Here is a 17,712-nt window from a genome sequence, read left to right as displayed (position 1 = left end):
GAACTAGAAGACGTGGATGAAACCTGCCAACCTTCCAGCATATGCTTAGAACCCTTAGAACTTGGGGTCAAAATAAGGTGATGGAAACAGAGTATATGGTCATTTGTGCTTGGCATTCCTAAAAAAAATGAAATCTGAAATAAGAACCTAAAGTTTGCAATGATTACAGCAGGTCTGAACAGGTAAATGTTATAAACTGGAGAAGTGATCCATGGCATGGACATTTCAAGGTCATGGAAATCTTGACCAATGAGGAAATGTAGTCTACTGAGAGACGTAAAAAATCTTACCTAGAGAGGCATGTAAATGGTTCCTGTAGGAAACGTAGGAAATAGGAAAGAAAAAAAAAAAAAGCAGAGGAATAAGCTGGTTAGGAAGTAGAGTCTCCAATAAAAATCTCAAAGTTAGGATTAAATATAAATTCTCTCCTTCTTGAAACACTCTTGCCTTAGCCAACTTGGACTCTACAACAAAATACCATAGATTAATTGGCTTAAACAACAGAAATGTATTTTCCTACAGTTCTGGAAGCTGAAGTCCAAGATTAAGTTACTGATAGTTTTGATTCCTGATGGGAACACTCTCCCTGGCTTTTAGAGGTTCACCATCTCACTGTCATCATCATCAGATGGTCAGTACCAAAGTCAGATTGATTATATTCTTTGCAGCCAAAGATGAAGAAGCTCTATACAATCAGCAAAAATAACACCTGGAGCTGACTGTGGCTCAGATCATGATCACCTTACTGCAAAATTCAGGCTGAAATTGAATAAAGTATGGAAAACCATTAGGCCACTAAGGTATGACCTAAATCATATCTGTTATGATTATACAGTAAAGGTGATGAATAGATTCAAGAGACTAGATCTCTTGACTAGTATATCAAGAGTCTGGTATATCTGGTAGTCCTGTAGATTGCCTGAAGAACTGTGGACAGAGACATGTAACATTGTACAGGAGGTGATGAAAAAAATATCCCAAGGAAAAATAAATGCAAGAGGACAAAGTGGTTGTCTGAGGAAGCCTTACAAATAGCTAAGAAAAGAAGAGAGGTGAAAAGTAAAAGAGAAAGGGAAAGATATACCCAGCTGAATGCAGAGTTCCAGAGAATCTCAAGGAGACTTAAGAAAGCCTTCTTAAGTGAACAATATGAAGAAATGGAGGAAAGCAGTAGAATGGGAAAGACTGGAGATCTCTTCAAGAAAATTGGAGATACCAAAGGAACATTTCATGCAAATACAGGCACAATAAAGGACAGAAATGGCAAGGATCTAACAGAAGCAGAAGAGATTACGAAGAGGGGGCAAGAATACACAAAAGAACTATACAAAAAGGTCTGATGACCTGGATAAAACATGATTGTGTGGTCACTCACCCAGAGACAGGCATCTTGGAGTGTAAAGTGAAGTGGGCCTTAGGAAAGCATTACTATGATCAAATGGAGGTGACAATTCCAGTGGAGCTATTGTGCTGTGCTTAGTCACTTAGTCCTGTCCAACTCTTTGTGTCTCCATAAGCTGTAGCCCTCCAGACTCCTCTTTCCATGGGGATTCTCGAGGCAAGAATACAGAAGTGGATTGCCATGCCTTCTTCCAGGGAATCTGCCCAACCCAGGGATTGAACCCAGGTTTATCACCTTGCAGGTGGATTCTTTACCAGCTGAGCCACCAGGGAAACCCCAAAAAACTGGAGTGGGTAGTATATCCCTTATCCAGAGGATCTTCCCAACCTGGGAATTGAACCAGGGTCTGCTGCATTGCAGGCAGATTCTTTACCAGCTGAGCTACCAGGGAAGCCCCCAGTGGAGCTATTTTAAATCCTAAATGAGGATGCTGTTAAAGTGCTGCCCTCAACATGTTAGCAAATTTGTTAAACTCAGCAGTGGCCACAGGACTGGAAAAGGTCAGTTTTCATCCCAACACTAAAGAAGGGCAGTGCCAAAGAATGTTCAAACATACAATTGAATATGCCAAAGGATGTTTGAACTACATACAGCTCATATGCTAGCAAGGTTATATTCAAAATCCTTCAAGCTAGGTTTCAGCAGTATGTGAACCGAGAACTTCCAGATGTACAAGCTGGGTTTAGAAAAGGCAGAGGAACCAGAGATCAAATTGCCAACATTTTTTAGATCCTAGAGAAAGCAAAGGAATTCCAGAAAAACATCTGCTTCTGCTTCATTGACTATGCTAAAACCTTTGACAGTGTGGATCACAGCAAACTGTGGAAAATTCTTGAAGAGATGGGAATACCAGAGCACATTACTGTCTCCTGAGAAACCTGTATACAGGTCAAGAAGCAACAGTTAGAACTGGACATGGAACAACAGATTGGTTCCAAATTGGGAAAGGAGTACGTCAAGGCTGTATGTTGTCATACTGCTTATTTAACTTACATGCATAGTACATCATGCGAAATCCCAGACTGGATGAATCATGAGCTGGAATCAAGGTTGCCAGGACAAATATCAGCAACCTTAAATATGCAGATGATACCACTCTAATGGCTGAAAGTGAAGAGGAACTAAAAAGCCTCTTGATGAAAATGAAAGAGGACAGTGAAAAAGCTAGCTTAAAACTCTCATTTTCTAGCTTAAACTTTCATTTCTAGCTTAAAACTAAGATCATAGCATCTGGTCCCAACACTTCATGGCAAATAAATGGGGAAACATTGGAAACTGACAGATTTTATTTTCTTCGGCCCCACAATCACTGTGGATGGTGACTGCAGCCATGAAATTAAAAGATGCTTGCTCCTTGGAAGAAAAGTTATGACAAATGTAGCATATTAAAAAGCAGAGACATCACTTTGGTGACAAAGTTTTGTATAATCAAAGCTATGGTTTTTCCAGTAATCATGTATGGATGTGAAAGTTGGACCAGAAAGACAGCTGAGCACTGAAGAATTGATGCTTTTGAGTTGTGGTGCTGGAAAAGACTCTTGAATGTCCCTTGGACAGCAGTGAGATCAAACCAGTCAATCCTAAAGGAAATCAGTCCTGAATATTCATTAGAAGGACTGCTTCTGAAGCTGAAGCTCCAATACTTTGGCCACCTGATATGAAGAGCCAACTCATTGGAAAGATCTGATGCTGGGAAAGATTGAGGGCAAGAGGAGAAGGGGGTGACAGAGGGTAAGATGTTGAATGGCATCACTGACTCAATGGACGTGAGTTTGAACAAACTCCAGGACATAGCGAAGGACAAGGAAGCCTGGCATGCTGCAGTACATGGGGTCGCAAAGAACTGGACACGCCTTAGCGACTGAACAACAAATCTCACTGTGTCTTCACATGACCTCTTCTTTGTTCAAATTCAGGGGAGAAAAAGAAAAGTTCTGGTGTCTCTTTCTCATCTTATAAGAGCACTAATCCCATCTGATGCTCCACCTTCATCAGTTCAGTCGCTCAGTCGTGTCTGACTCTTTGTGACGCCACGAATCCCAGCACACCAGGCATCCCTGTCCATCACCAGCTACCTGAGTTTACCCAAACTCATGTCCATCGAGTTGGTGATGCCACCCAGCCATCTCATCCTCTGTCGTCCCCTTCTCCTCCTGCCCCCAATCCCTCCCAGCATCAGAGTCTTTTCTAATGAGTCAACTCTTCGCATGAGGTGGCCAAAGTATTGGAGTTTCAGCTTCAGCATCAGTCCTCCCAGTAAACACCCAGGACTGATCTCCTTTAGGATGGAGTGGCTGGATCTCCTTGCACTCCAAGGGACTCTCAAGAGTCTTCTCCAACACAGTTCAAAAGCATCAATTCTTTGGCACTCAGCTTTCTTCACAGTCCAACTCTCACATCCATACGTGGCCACTGGAAAAACCATAGCCTTGACTAGACAGACCTTTATTGGCAAAGTAATGTCTCTGCTTTTTAATATGATATCTAGGTTGGTCATCACTTTCCTTCCAAGGAGTAAGCATCTTTTAATTTCATGTCTGCAATCACCATCTGCAGTGATTTTGGAGCCCATAAAAAAAGCCTACAACTGTTTCCACTGTTTCCCCATCTATTTGCCATGAAGTGATGGGACCAGATGCCATCATCTTAGTTTTCTGAATGTTGAGCTTTAAGCCAATTTTTTCACTTTCCTCTTTCACTTTCATCAAGAGGCTTTTTAGTTCCTCTTCACTTTCTGCCATACAGGTAGTGTCACCTGCATATCTGAGGTTACTAATATTTCTCCCGGCAATCTTGATTCCAGCTTATATTTCTTCCAGCCCAGCATTTCTCATGATGTACTCTGCATATAAGTTAAATAAGCAGGGTGATAATATACAGCCTTGATGTACTCCTTTTCCTATTAGGAACCAGTCTGTTGTTCCATGTCGTTCTAACTGTTGCTTCCTGACCTGCATATAGCTTTCTCAAGAGGCAGTTCAGGTGGTCTGGTATTCCCATCGCTTTCAGAATTTTCCAGTTTATTCCACCTTCATGACCTCATCTAAATCTAATTACTTCCCATGACCCCACCTCCAAATATCATTACCCTGGGGATTAGGGCTTCAGTATGTGGATTTTCTTAGGACACTCTCAGCCTAAAACTACTCTCTTCTTCAGGGTGCCACACCTTCATTGTTATCCTCCTTTGTCCCTGAAAACTCTTATTCTGTTTACTTTCAATTGTTATCCATTCTTACTTGCATTCCTCTCTTTCTATTCTTCTTGCTATTCCTGAATAATCTTATCCATGCCCACATTTAATAAGCGCTGAGGAGCAGATGTCTCATGAATCATCACTACACCACTCTTCTAATTTTTAAGTTTGGTCTAATCCACAAATTACTTATTTGAAATCACTTCTTGGGATATTAATGATACTTCACAATGAAAATATCAAAACTGAACTTTTAACCTGCTCCTTTCACCACCTCAACCCCCCCTAACCAACATACATGCATGTATACATGTATAAATAGCCAATCTTTTTCAGCATATTGTGTTACCATGATGGTACCACTGTGAATCACATTTCAAATGTACATTTATTAGCATGATTAGTTTATTATTAGTTAATAAACTAATAAACCTGTTAGTTTATCAGTCAGTCAAGACAGTTACTTTACATCTCCTAACTGCTCCAGCATTGTTCAAAACTCTGGGAAAACAGCTGTCAACCAGACAGACAGAGCCTCCACTATATTAACAATATGATACAGTGATGTGCTGGCCTCAGATGCTCAGATGTGTTCAACTCTTTGTGACCCTGTGGACTGTAGCCCAACAGGCTCCTCTCTCCATGGTATTCTCCCGGCAAGATTATTGGAGTCTGTTGTGATTTCCTCCTCCAGGGGACCTTCCCAACCTAGGGATCAAACCCATGTGTCTCCTACTTTGGCAGGTGGATTCTTTACCTCTGAACCACCATGATATAGTAATGGAATACATAAAATAAAAAATAAATAGGGTAATGTGGTAGAGTGTGACTGAAAGGCTGATATAGCTAGGGGAGCCCACTGGGAAAAGGTACCATATGATTTGAGATGTGGATGATGAAAAAATGACCTTGTTGAGACAGAATGTTCAAGCAGAATGAGCAAGGTCATTGAGATTCTGAAGGTCATTCTGAAGGTCTTGAGATGGAGGTGAGTTTCACATGTTCCTGTAGCTAAATGTAAACCAGTATGACTAGAGTGTAGTGTAAGAGAGGGATAATAGAGGGAGGTGGGGCTAGGGATTTCTGTGAAACAATGATAGTCATATTAGATAGAATAAGAAAGAATTAAAACAAAGAAAAAAGAAAGTGGACTTGGCAGTTGAAGGAAAATACTTTTTATTGCACCTCCTGAAACATAAAGGAAAGAGAACTGGCTTGGAATATCCTCAGTCTTGAAATCTTTCATACTGTTTCGAGGCAGATGTGGGCCTTTATATGTCTCTAAAGACACTCCATGGTAAAAGGACAAAAACTGATGTGTTCAGAAAATTGTGAGAGGACTGGAAATTTTGGTTAATATGTTCCTTGTATACAAAGGATTGAACATAGTAATTCTATTGACATCTAATTGCTGGCATGTGCAGGCTGATAAGTGTTACCAAATGCCTTCCTAAATAAGTGTGGGGTGGTGTGGACAGAAATATTTCTCTTTTGGCTAAATGGTGAAAGGAGTAATCTATTAAGAGAATTATTCTCACAGGCTGAATGCTAATTGATTTTATGTGCATGTCAAGAAGCCAATCAATGGCAGATTTGTAGTAAAATAGCACAGCAAAGAATAATATACGAAGTAGATTGAAGTCAAATGTAGAAAACATGTGACCTTATCACTGAAAATATCTAGTTAAGTGAACATAATTTTTACCAGTTTGGTACCCATAAACTTCACTGGAGTATCTTCAATTTCATTGTGAACATGTACATGTGTGTGCATGTAAAAAAATTTTTAACTAAATAAAGTCAACATTATAACTTCATAACCTTAAATTTTTTTATTGAAGTGAAATTTATGTAATACAAGTTAACAATGAACAAAGTGTATATTTCAGTGACATTTAATATGTTCACAATGTTTTGTAATTACCACTATCCTGTTTGAAACTATATAGTTCCCAAAATTGAAAACAACCCAAATGTCCATCAGTGGATAAATGAATAAACAAAATGTGATATATCTATATGACTGAATATTATTCAGCCATAAAAGTTGAAGTACTGATACAACCAGCAATGTGGATAAACTTAGTAAGCATGCTAAGTGGGAAAAAAAACAGATACAACAGGTCACATATTATATAGTCCAGAGTAGGCAAATCCATAGAAACTTTATAATTTCTTATATTATGAGTGATGTCTGATTTTTCCTGTAAGAATTTTGTACAGGGTCTATACTTACTCATTGGTTTTATCAGTCCATAACATAGAGAGCCCACTGAATCAGTTAAGCTTTTTATCAGATTATCAGAGAAGTAAGATAACCAGGATAAGTATATGTGTATCTGTAAATATATGTACATATGTGCTAACTCACTTCAGCCATGTCTGACTCTTTGTGACCCTATGGACTGTAGCCCACCAGGCTCCTCTGTACATGGGATTCTCCAGGCAAGAATGTGGAGTGGGTTGCCATTTCCTCCCCCAGGGGATCTTCCCAACCCATGGATTGAACCCACATCTGCATTGGCAGCCGGGTTCTTTACCACTAGCTCCACCTGGGAAGTTCATGCATATATATATATATGTATATATATATATATATAGGCATTGATCATAAAGGTTTAACCTTATATAACTATGGAAACAGAAGAAACAGTGCATGTGAGGTTTAGTGTCTGAATCTATGCTGGAACCTGATACCACAGGCAGATGTTTGGGAAGAGAAGATGGCTGTGGAGTGAGGAAAGGCCAGCTGCCTGTGCAGATGCAACAAGGCCAAACTGCAACCTGCAAGTCTGAATTGGGACCCTCAAGAATGAACTGGAACATGTATTGGTTCCTTATTGCCTGCAAGTTTCAAAGTTTGATGCTAAGGGTTTTCTTCAGGAGAAGCTGCTGCCCCTTTGTCACACTGCCAAACACAAAACTGAGCTGAGAGTTGGAAAACTCGGAACAGGAGATACAATAGAATCTGGAGGAGTTAAGTACCTGGCTGCTGCCACTCTCTAGCCAAGAAGTCAGGGGGCAGCACCTCTGGCAGGAGCTGCAACAGTACCTTGTCTGCACCAACCGTCTCAGCTCCAGAAGCCAGCTAGGATTTCCTTTGCACTTCTGAGCCTGGGCTTGAGCTGATTGCATGAAGAAAAGGTGGATTCTGGGAAATGTCCCAGCTTAGCTAAATTGACACAACACAAATCTCCCACAATTACCAGGAACACGTATGGGAGAAATGAGTAAAAAAGTGCAAGAAACAATGCTTCAGTGAGCATTTTTGTGCTTTTCTTGCCTGCAGAGTGAATGAGAAGTATTTTGTAAGACCAGAAAATGGATTGGACACTCAACTAGCACTGTTGTTTCATTATATCTTCACTAGATCTCTATGATGCAATTTTTATATTTATATATTTTATAATTATGATTTTTATTACCATGACAAAGATGAAGTGACAGGTGCACCGATTGTTAAATAGCAATAGGTACTTAGTCTCCGTAACAAATAACCCAGCTAGAAAACCAGATTTAGATCTATCCCATTATAAAGCCCCTGCTCTGTCTACTGTACCACACTGCCCCCAGCAGGCTCACCTTGACCTCCATTTTGTGTACAGTGAAGTTTTCTGCTTTTTTCTCCTCTATCTTCTTCCTTGCCTCTCCCCTGCCAAAAAAAAGGAGCATCCGTTTCCTCCTACTACCATTATTATGGAAGATCCAGCTTTTTCAGTGATGTGCCCATCAAACGTGTTATGAGGCTCGGCATCAGAAAATAGGGCCTTTCCTTTTATTCTCTAAGTATATTATTCTATCCATCCTGGTCTCTGTGCTCTGGCCTTTGCTATAGAATCCACTTCCATCCCCTACTACCAATAAGCCGCTGCTGCTGCTGCTAAGTCACTTCAGTCGTGTTCAACTCTGTGCAACCCCATAGACGGCGGCCCACCAGGCTCCCCCATCCCTGGGATTCTCCAGGCAAGAACACTGGAGTGGGTTGCCATTTCCTTCTCCAATGCATGAAAGTGAAAAGTGACAGTGAAGTTGTTCAGTCATGTCCAACTCTTAGCAACCCTGTGGACCGCAGCCTACCAGGCTCCTCCGTCCATGGGATTTTCTAGGCAAGAGTACTGGAGTGGGGTGCCATTGCCTTCTCCGACCAATAAGCTACCATGAAAAATGAGAAATTTTTGTCTATTTGTTTGTTGATGAGTCATACAAATCTCCGTCAAAAAGTATGTCGTTTTGCCATTACCAAAATACTTGGTACTATCACAAAAAGGCTTAATATATACTTCATGTGGCAAAGAAGATAAGATTAAAGAATTGTGTACATCATTTGCCTAAGATGAGATGTAAAATGTTAGTAGCTAATTTTTTTTTAGCACTTTAGAACATGGTTCTGAGCTATGAGTTTTATATTAATTCTCTTTTTAATCTAAGTGAACACCTAATGGAAGAAGTAATTATATACTGAGATTTCTTTTAATAAAAAAAAAATCTGAGACTTAAAGAAGTTACAAAAACCTGCTGAAGGACATAGATAGTGAGTTAGATCCATCTGATCTTAGAGCTTGATCTTAATTATTATGAAATGTTAAATTATGAAATCATGAAAGGTTTAAAAACTCCCTAGAAAATCCCTTCTATTATTTAACAAATATCCACTGAGTCCCTTCTAAGTATTCAAGTAATAATAGCAGGTTAAAAACACCACAGCATGGGATATAATGAGAAAGAGATAGGAATACCAGACTACCTGAACTGCCTCTTGAGAAATCTGTACGCAGGTCAGGAAGTAACAGTTAGAACTGGACATGGAACAACAGACTGGTTCCTAATAGGAAAAGGAGTACATCAAGTCTGTATATTATCACCCTGCTTATTTAACTTATATGCAGAGTACGTCATGAGAAACTCTGGACTGGATGAAACAAGCTGGAATCAAGATTGCCAGGAAAAATATCAATAACTTCAGATATGCAGATGACACCACCCTTACGGCAGAAAGTGAAGAACTAGAGAGCCTCTTGATGAAAGTGAAAGTGAAAGAGGAGAGTGAAAAAGTTGGCTTAAAGCTCAACATTCAGAAAACCAAGATCATGGCAACCGGTCCCAACACTTCATGACAAATAGATGGGGGAAAAGTGCAAACAGTGGCTGACTTTATTTTGGGGGGCTCCAAAATCACTGCAGATGGTGACTGCAGCCATGAAATTAAGACACTTACTCCTTGGAAGGAACGTTACGACCAACCTAGACAGCACATTAAAAAGCAGAGATATTACTTTGCCAACAAAGGTCTGTCTAGTCAAGGCTATGGTTTTTCCAGTAGTCATGGATGGATATGAGAGTTGGACTATGAAGAAAGCCAAGAGCCAAAGAATTGATGCTTTTGACCTGTAGTGTTGAAGAAGACTCTTGAGAGTCCCTTGGAGTGCAAGGAGATCCAAGCAGTCCATCCTAAAGGAGATCAGTCCTGGGTGTTCATTGGAAGGACTGATGCTGAAGCTGAAACTCCAATACTTTGGCCACCTCATGCGAAGAGTTGACTCATTGGAAAAGACTCTGATGCTGGGAGGGATTGGGGGCAGGAGGAGAAGAGGATAACAGAGGATGAGATGGTTGGATGGCATCACCAACTCCATGGACATGAGTTTGGGTGAACTCCAGAGTTGGTGATGGACAGGGAGGCCTGGCGTGCTACAGTCCACGGGGTCACAAAGAGTCGGACACGACTAAGCGACTAAACTGAACTGAACTGACAATCATAAGAAATTTTTTGTATTCTAATAGCTGTCTTTAAAGTTAGTTTCTGAAAGACATAGTAACATTTGATGAATGAAAGCCTTTTTGAAAGATCTCGCCAAAAGTTTGTTGATTTTGTTTTAGTAGGCAGGACTTAAGTAAGTCTTACAACTGCAGGTTTAATTGATTGAAGTTTTTGAATTCACGTTTTCTCTGCAAATTTTATGTACACAAAACAAGCTACCAAAAAACAAAAGGTTTTATTTTCATAAATTTTACTTCTTTGATACAGTGCACTGTGAAGATAGGGACCACAGAATAAGAGACTCCAACTTAAGCTAGCAAAACACTCATGGAGATTCTGCTGCTAGGACAGCAGGTCCTCTCTCAGACTATTTCATTTTGTGCTTTTGCTATTTGTGCTATCATTTCCACTCTCTCTTTTATAATATTCTTTTTTCCTTTTTATCTTAGATCTTTAGTGTTTCTACAGTGGAAAGGCTATGAACTTCTACTGGACTGGGAAATTACATTACTTAGAGAATGCAGAGCACAAGAATACTGGAGACCTGGCCAATGTGATCTTCTCTAAGGTCTGTTATCTATTTTTTTTTCCACACCACATATCAGATTCTTGATGGCAATTGCCAGTGGATTGCCAGTCCACTCTGTCTAGGATTCTACTAGAGTGACTGTTTAACCTAGAGCTTATTTGATACAGTAGTCACAGAGGTGCCTCCTCCACGACATAGGATAAGGAATGTATCTGGTTTAACATGCTTTTGTGGATATTGCATTATGTATGACAGGCAGATGGGTTCTGATACAGATATCAATTCCTCCTTTACTATATGAATTAATTTGGTTTGGTGTGACTCAGCATAATCTTTTTAATGGTAGAGGTTTTGTTTTCTTTGTACAGGATCTATTCCTCTTTCTTGTTTTTGTTTGATTTTCTTTAAATGTTATTACTGAACTCTTATTTTGCAAGTATACTTAAATTTTTACTTAACCCATTGAATTGCTTAAAGGGAAGTTACTACCTTCAATATTTCCAAAGGTGAGCTACTACCAGTTATCCCTTGCCATGGAGATAGGTCCTAAGTACCTGGGCTCCGTGTCTTTCTGTGTGCTTATTTCCCCTTTTAATCCTGATGGTCTGTGTCTTGTCTGTGCTGGGGTGGGACTTTCCATGTATTGAATGGCTACCTGTACTACCTCTCCCTTTCACAGTAGTCTTACAGATGGTATGATTACATCTGTTTTACAAATAAAAAAGTAAGACTCCAAGAAGACTTTTCTAGGGCCACACACCAGGAATTAAATCTATATCTATGTGACTTTAAAGCTCAGGGTGATTTTGAGTGAGAAAAGTAACTATTAGAATGACAGGAAATATATAATTGTCTTAAAGTGTGAGATTCTGCAACTGGACTGTTTGAGCTCAAATCATGGTTCCACCTTTACTATCAAACTAACTTTGAATAAGTTACTTAAACTTTCTGAGGCATAGTTTTCTTCATCTGTAGAATGGACATCATTATATTAATTAACTTTCTGGACTAGTGTGGAGACTAAATATACTGCAGGTGACATCAATGTTTAATACAGTGGCTGGCATGTGGGAAGAGTTCAATATATGCTGGCTGCTATTATTTTTAAACTGAAACTGGTTTATTAGCAGAACTGTTGTTATCATGATGGTTATTCTGAAGCATCCATGAAAGTCCTTCGTGACTTTCAAAGGACTATTTGAGTATTGAATTGTTTCATACTCATTGTCATGTAGGGTCATATCTATGCTGGAAAGAAATGAATTGTTTTTAAAATAGTGCTTTCCAAGCTTTGGTAATATTGCTACTTTTTTTTTTCCTGTCTTGACGCTATTCTTAAATACAAGGTGGAGTATTCACCAGTTACCATACAATACATGAAGTAGCCTTATCCGATAAAGCCCTATGCCTGGAAGACAACCTTGGCTTGGGTTTGGCAATTCTAAATGTGAGGATTAGAGTCCAAAATTGACTCCCTGGAAATGCTGACCAGACAGCAGTTAACAAATCACACTCCAGCAGAAAGAGTTCCCGGACAATCTGGGCAGGATCAGGGCTTTCACTTCCCATAAATCTTCCACTGGCGTTGTCCTTCTTTCTGGGAACCACCGTTATTGTTTTCCATTTTTTCACCCTTCCTCCTCCCCAACCCCCCATTCTCTTTCCTTCCTTCCTTTTCTTCTATTAGGGAATTAAAGCAGATGTCAAAACCAACCCTTTGGTATGCCCTGTATTTTTCATACTGCATGTGCTGTGTGTATATAAACTTGGAAAGTTAGGACTTTAAGGGCAAGGACTTGGTCTGGTCTTGCTCTGAATGGTACCTGAAATTTCCAGAACTTTACACTCGGCCACAGAGTCACTGAGGATGGTCATGCTCTCAAAACAAACATTTATTCACAAATGTTAATCTTAGTGTTCTATGGCATTGGCCATAATACCTCAGATATGTTTGGAGAAAAAATTATATTAAACAAATAACTAAAAAAGAAGTAAAAAATTGGTCCTTAGATTCTGGTTGTAAGGATGATCTCTGCAGAAGAAAGAGAAGGCCTGGGTGCCTGGACCAGCACTCTCCTGTCTGCTTTGCTGCACAACACCTATTAACCACTTAAAATACTGACGTTAATCCTAAATGGTCCTTTTGGATTAGGTATTTCCTTGTGTTTTTCTATACTGGAACATTCCTCACCTTGGTGAGGTGAGTCAGCCTTTCCCTGTTCTCTATTTAGCTCATTAACAGAGTTGCCCCTCTGTCAGTGATTTCCAAATACCAGTATGTGACAACATTTCACCAGTATGAGGTAAAATGAAAAAAAAAAAAAAAAAAAGGATAGTGTAGGCCTTTTTATTTGGGATAAATTTATTTAACTAGAAAAGCAATTCAATCTGAGATTATGTAATTCCTATTTCATGAAAAGATCTGCAAAAGATGAAAATCAAGAAGCCATGACTTTCAACTTTAGGAAATGTAAAATGGAGAGTTTCTCTACTCCACATATGATATGTGCATGTGTATATGTGTGTGTTATGGCCAGACACCCACCTCAAGGGGCCATGTGACTGGACAGTCTCTTGAAGGAGGCTTCTAATGGGGACTCCATGGGACATGTTAGCAGCAGTCAGATGATTGCTAAAGCAAAGGAATTCCTGAAACCGAAGAGGTACCTATTCCATCTTTATAGACAAATCTTTGATATCGTCATTGCTCTTTGGAATGTATTATCTTCCTCTAAGCTGTATTTGGTGTCCCTCTTAACCTGATTTCACCTGAATAAAATTGTTTCATAAGGATAGCCTTGATGAAGAGTCAACAACTTAAAACAGGAAATAAATGAAAAGAATACTGTGATGCTGTTCCTCATAATAGTGGTTCTTTAAATGAACACCACGGCTCAAGTTTTTTAGACAAGAGAATACACAGCAAGACTTGATTGATGATGCTTTTTTGGGAAGTGCAATCTCAGGATATCAAAAGAGAGAGGTAAAAGGAAGTGCTTACACACATCATCATCTCAATAGAAATAAAACAAGTTAATGATCTAATTAAAATTTTGCTTTTAAGTGTCATTTTTGGATGTCCTTAGTAATTCCATAGTAAAACAATGAATGAAGTCCTCAGAAGGTGAATGGTCCAGGTCTGTGTGTCTGTGTAGTTGAGGAGTGGCAGAGCTGGATTCAAAATCAGGTTTAGCTCCTGAACTAATTGGTTTTCATCATTCCTGCAGATTGGTGGCATAGGACTTTTAGAAAAATATCTGGTACCAAGATTTTTACTCCAGTTTTAGAGAAAGAGGACATAAATGCATTGGAGAGTCTAGTAACCTGTCTAAAAACAAACTAGCAAACTGAGTCCAACAGAGTGTAAAAAGAATTTTATAGGAAATTCCCTGGTGGTCAAGTAGTTAGGATTTGACACTTTCACTGCTGGGGCCTGGGGTTTGATCCCTGGTCAGGGAACTAAGATGTCGCAAGCTGGGCAGCACAGCCCAAAAAAAAAAGATTTTTATACCTTTCCCAAAGAGGATTTATTCCACATGTGCAAAGATAGTTCAGCATTTGAAATCAAATGGTTATACTAGGTGTAGAAAAGAAATTGAAACAATCAAAGACACTTGCTCCTTGAAAGAAAAGTTATGACCAACCTAGGCAGCATATTCAAAAGCAGAGACATCACTTCATGGCTAAAAGATGGGGAAACAATGGAAACAGTGAGAGGCTTTACTTTTGGGGGCTCCAAAATCATTGCAGATGGTGACTTGCAGCCATGAAATTAAGACACTTACTCCTTGGAAGAAAAGTTATAACCAACCTAGACAGCATATTAAAAAGCAGAGATATTATTTGCCAACAAAGGTCTGTCTAGTCAAGGCTATGGTTTTTCCTGTAGTCATGGATGGATGTGAGAGTTGGACTACAAAGAGAGCTGAGCGTCAAAGAATTGATGCTTTTAAATTGTGGTGTTGGAGAAGACTCTTGAGAGTCCCTTGGAGTGCAAGGAGATCCAACCAGTCCATCCTAAAGGAGATCAGTCCTGAGTGTTCATTGGAAGGACTGATGCTGCAGCTGAAATTCCAATACTTTGGCCACCTGATGTGAAGAGCTGACTCATTGGGGAAGACCCTGATGCTGGGAAAGATTGAGGGCAGGAGGAGAAGGGGACAACAGAGGGTGAGACGGTTGGATGGCATCACCGACTTGATGGACATGAATTTGAGTAAACTCTGGGAGCTGGTGATGGACAGGGAGGCCTGTCGTGCTGTAGTCCATGGGGTTGCAAAGAGTCGGGCATGACTGAGCAACTGAACTGAGCTGAATGCTCATTCAGAATGAAAAAAAAAAAAAACTTTACCATTTATTTTAACATTGTACTAAAAGTCCTAGCTAATACATTAAGATGAACCTATTTGTAGGGAAGGAAAGGAGATGCATATGTAGAGAATGGACATGTGGGCCCAGAGGAGGAAGGAAAGGAGAGAATGAATTGAGAAAGTTGCATTAAGATAAAAAAGGAAGTAAAAGGTATACAAATCAGGATGGAGGAAATAAAATGTCTTTGTTTGCAGGCAACTTGATTATTCATGTAGAAAGTCCAAAAGAATTGACCAAAAATTGTCTGGAGTCAATATGCAATCATAGCAAGTGTGCAGGACACAAAGTTAATTTACAGAAGTCAGTTTCTTTTCTATATCCCCAGCAATGAACAAGTAAAATTTGAAAGTAGAAACAAACCTTTATATTGAAACCTCAGTGAATATTTAGGTATAAATCTAACAAAATATGTACAAGAGTTTTAGAGACAAATTACAAAACTGATGAGAAAAATCAACTAAATGAATAAATTAAGAGTTGGTCTATATTCATGGTGGTAGTTGTTTCTGACTCTTGCAGGTCTATGGACTGTAGCCTGCCAGGCTCCTCTGTTCATGGGATTCTCCAGTCAAGAATACTGAAGTGGGTTGCCATTTCCTTCTCCAGAGAATCTTCCCGACCTAGGAATCAAACCCAGGTCTCCTGCATTGCAGGTAGATTCTTTATCGACTGAGTTATAAGGGAAGCCCTAAATGAATATCCTACATTTATGGATAGACTCAATATCATCAAGTTATCAGTTCTTTCTAACTTGATCTATAGATTTAATGCAATCCCAATGAGAAACCCAGAAAGTTATTTTGCAGACTCTTGAGTTTATATCAGTAGGCAAAAACCCAGATTAGCCAACACAATATTGATGAAGGAAAGCAAAGTTGGAGGAATGACACTACCCAAATTCAAGACTTGCTATAAATCTACACAAACCAAAATAGTGTGGTATTGGTGAAAGATAGACAGATCAATGTAACAGAATGGAGAACCCAGAAATAGGCCCACAGAAATATAGGTGACTGATCTTTGACAAAGGAGCAAAGACAATACAGTGTAGCACAGATTGTATTTTCAACAAGTTGTGCTAAAACCAGGGCTTACCTGGTGACTCAGATGCTAAAGAATCCACCTGCAATGCAGGAGATTCAGGCTCAATCCCTGGGTCAGGAAGATCCCCTGGAGAAGAGAATGGCTACCCACTCCAGTATTCTTGCTTAGAAAATTCCCTGCACAGCGGAGCCTGGCGGGCTACAGTTCAGGGGGTCGCAAAGTCAGACACAGCTGGGCACTCACATGCAAAAAAATGAATATAAATGGAGAGTTTATGCCCTTCACAGAATTAACACAAAATGGATAATAGACTTAAATGTAAAGTAAAAAACTATAAAACTCCTAGAAGATAACAAAGGAGAAAATATAGATCCTGAGTTTTAGCTATGACTTTTTAGATACATCAAAGAAATGAACTAAAGAACTAAATTAAGTTCTTTTTCAATTCTAAGTTCTAAGTTCAACTTTTCTATGAATTTAAAACTGCCCTAAAAAAATAAAGTCTGTTTAAAAAAGCTGCAACAGACAGTGAGTGGGTGGGGATAATTTTATTAAAAGAGTGGTCGACCCATAGAGAGAGCACTATACAGAGACCATGGAAATTGCTTTTAGACCCTGCTCTGTGACTAGTCAGCAGTACTTTGGGAAAATAACACCTTCTCTAAGCTTTAGAGAAGCTCATACAAAAAAAAAAGTAACTGGAAAAAGTGTTCTCTAAGGCTCCTCTCCTGCTCCCATTTGCTTAGTTTTGGAACAAAGCAATTACGGCTACTTTTGGGGAGTTCATATAAGTGATGGGCTTCCTGAGGAACTGAACAGGTCCTCTTGATCCAGATTGTCACCTTCTCTGCCTGGGAATGAATCTATTCCATCTCCATTAAAATTTTTTTCATCAATCATTCATTTAATAAGCAATAACCATGTGCCTGAAACTGCACTCAGCATCAAAGATTCAAGGATTAGTGAATAAGAGGGATGATCTTTCTCATAGAACTATTTGACTTTTTCCTTATTAAATGCCCACACAGCAGAGCAGACACCAGACGTCCACCCACTTTCCTACTCTTGACATCCTTATGTACTCACACTAAATTCAAGAAAGAGTGTAAGTGTTCCTTTCATCCAACTTCTCAACCTTTATTGCTTTGAAAACTAGCTAAAATAAAAACTGTTTCTTGGTTTCTCTGTTATGAATAAATGCTGCCCCCTTCTGGAATATTGACTTCTAGCAGTGAAAATTATAATTCTTGAAAGGTTTAGATTGAACTTTGGTTAAATCTCACTGTATTACCAGTGGGAAGTTTGATGCATGGGAAGCTCAGCTTGTCTGTCTATATCTCGGAAGAGAAGAGAGTAGTAACAACAGGGAATGAAAAAGAGGACTGAAACCTGTGCTTTAAGACTCTTAGTTC

General features: G+C 39.4%; 1 long non-coding RNA gene across 4 annotated transcripts in view; it reads left to right on the top strand.

Annotated features, from left to right (window-relative positions):
- LOC110126619 (uncharacterized) overlaps positions 1-17,712 on the top strand; it is a 362,093-nt gene that overhangs the window by 198,697 nt on the left and 145,684 nt on the right. For all 4 annotated transcript variants that reach the window (XR_011491488.1, XR_011491485.1, XR_011491487.1 and 1 more), the window contains one exon: positions 10,806-10,924. This is a non-coding gene — a long non-coding RNA (uncharacterized lncRNA). The remainder of the gene's footprint in view (positions 1-10,805; positions 10,925-17,712) is intronic.

The sequence above is a fragment of the Odocoileus virginianus genome, chromosome 15 (assembly GCF_023699985.2).
Source record: "Odocoileus virginianus isolate 20LAN1187 ecotype Illinois chromosome 15, Ovbor_1.2, whole genome shotgun sequence".
NCBI classification, from domain to species: domain Eukaryota; kingdom Metazoa; phylum Chordata; class Mammalia; order Artiodactyla; family Cervidae; genus Odocoileus; species Odocoileus virginianus.
Note: the sequence above shows the minus strand (reverse complement) of the source record. Positions and strands in the feature narration are given on the sequence as shown.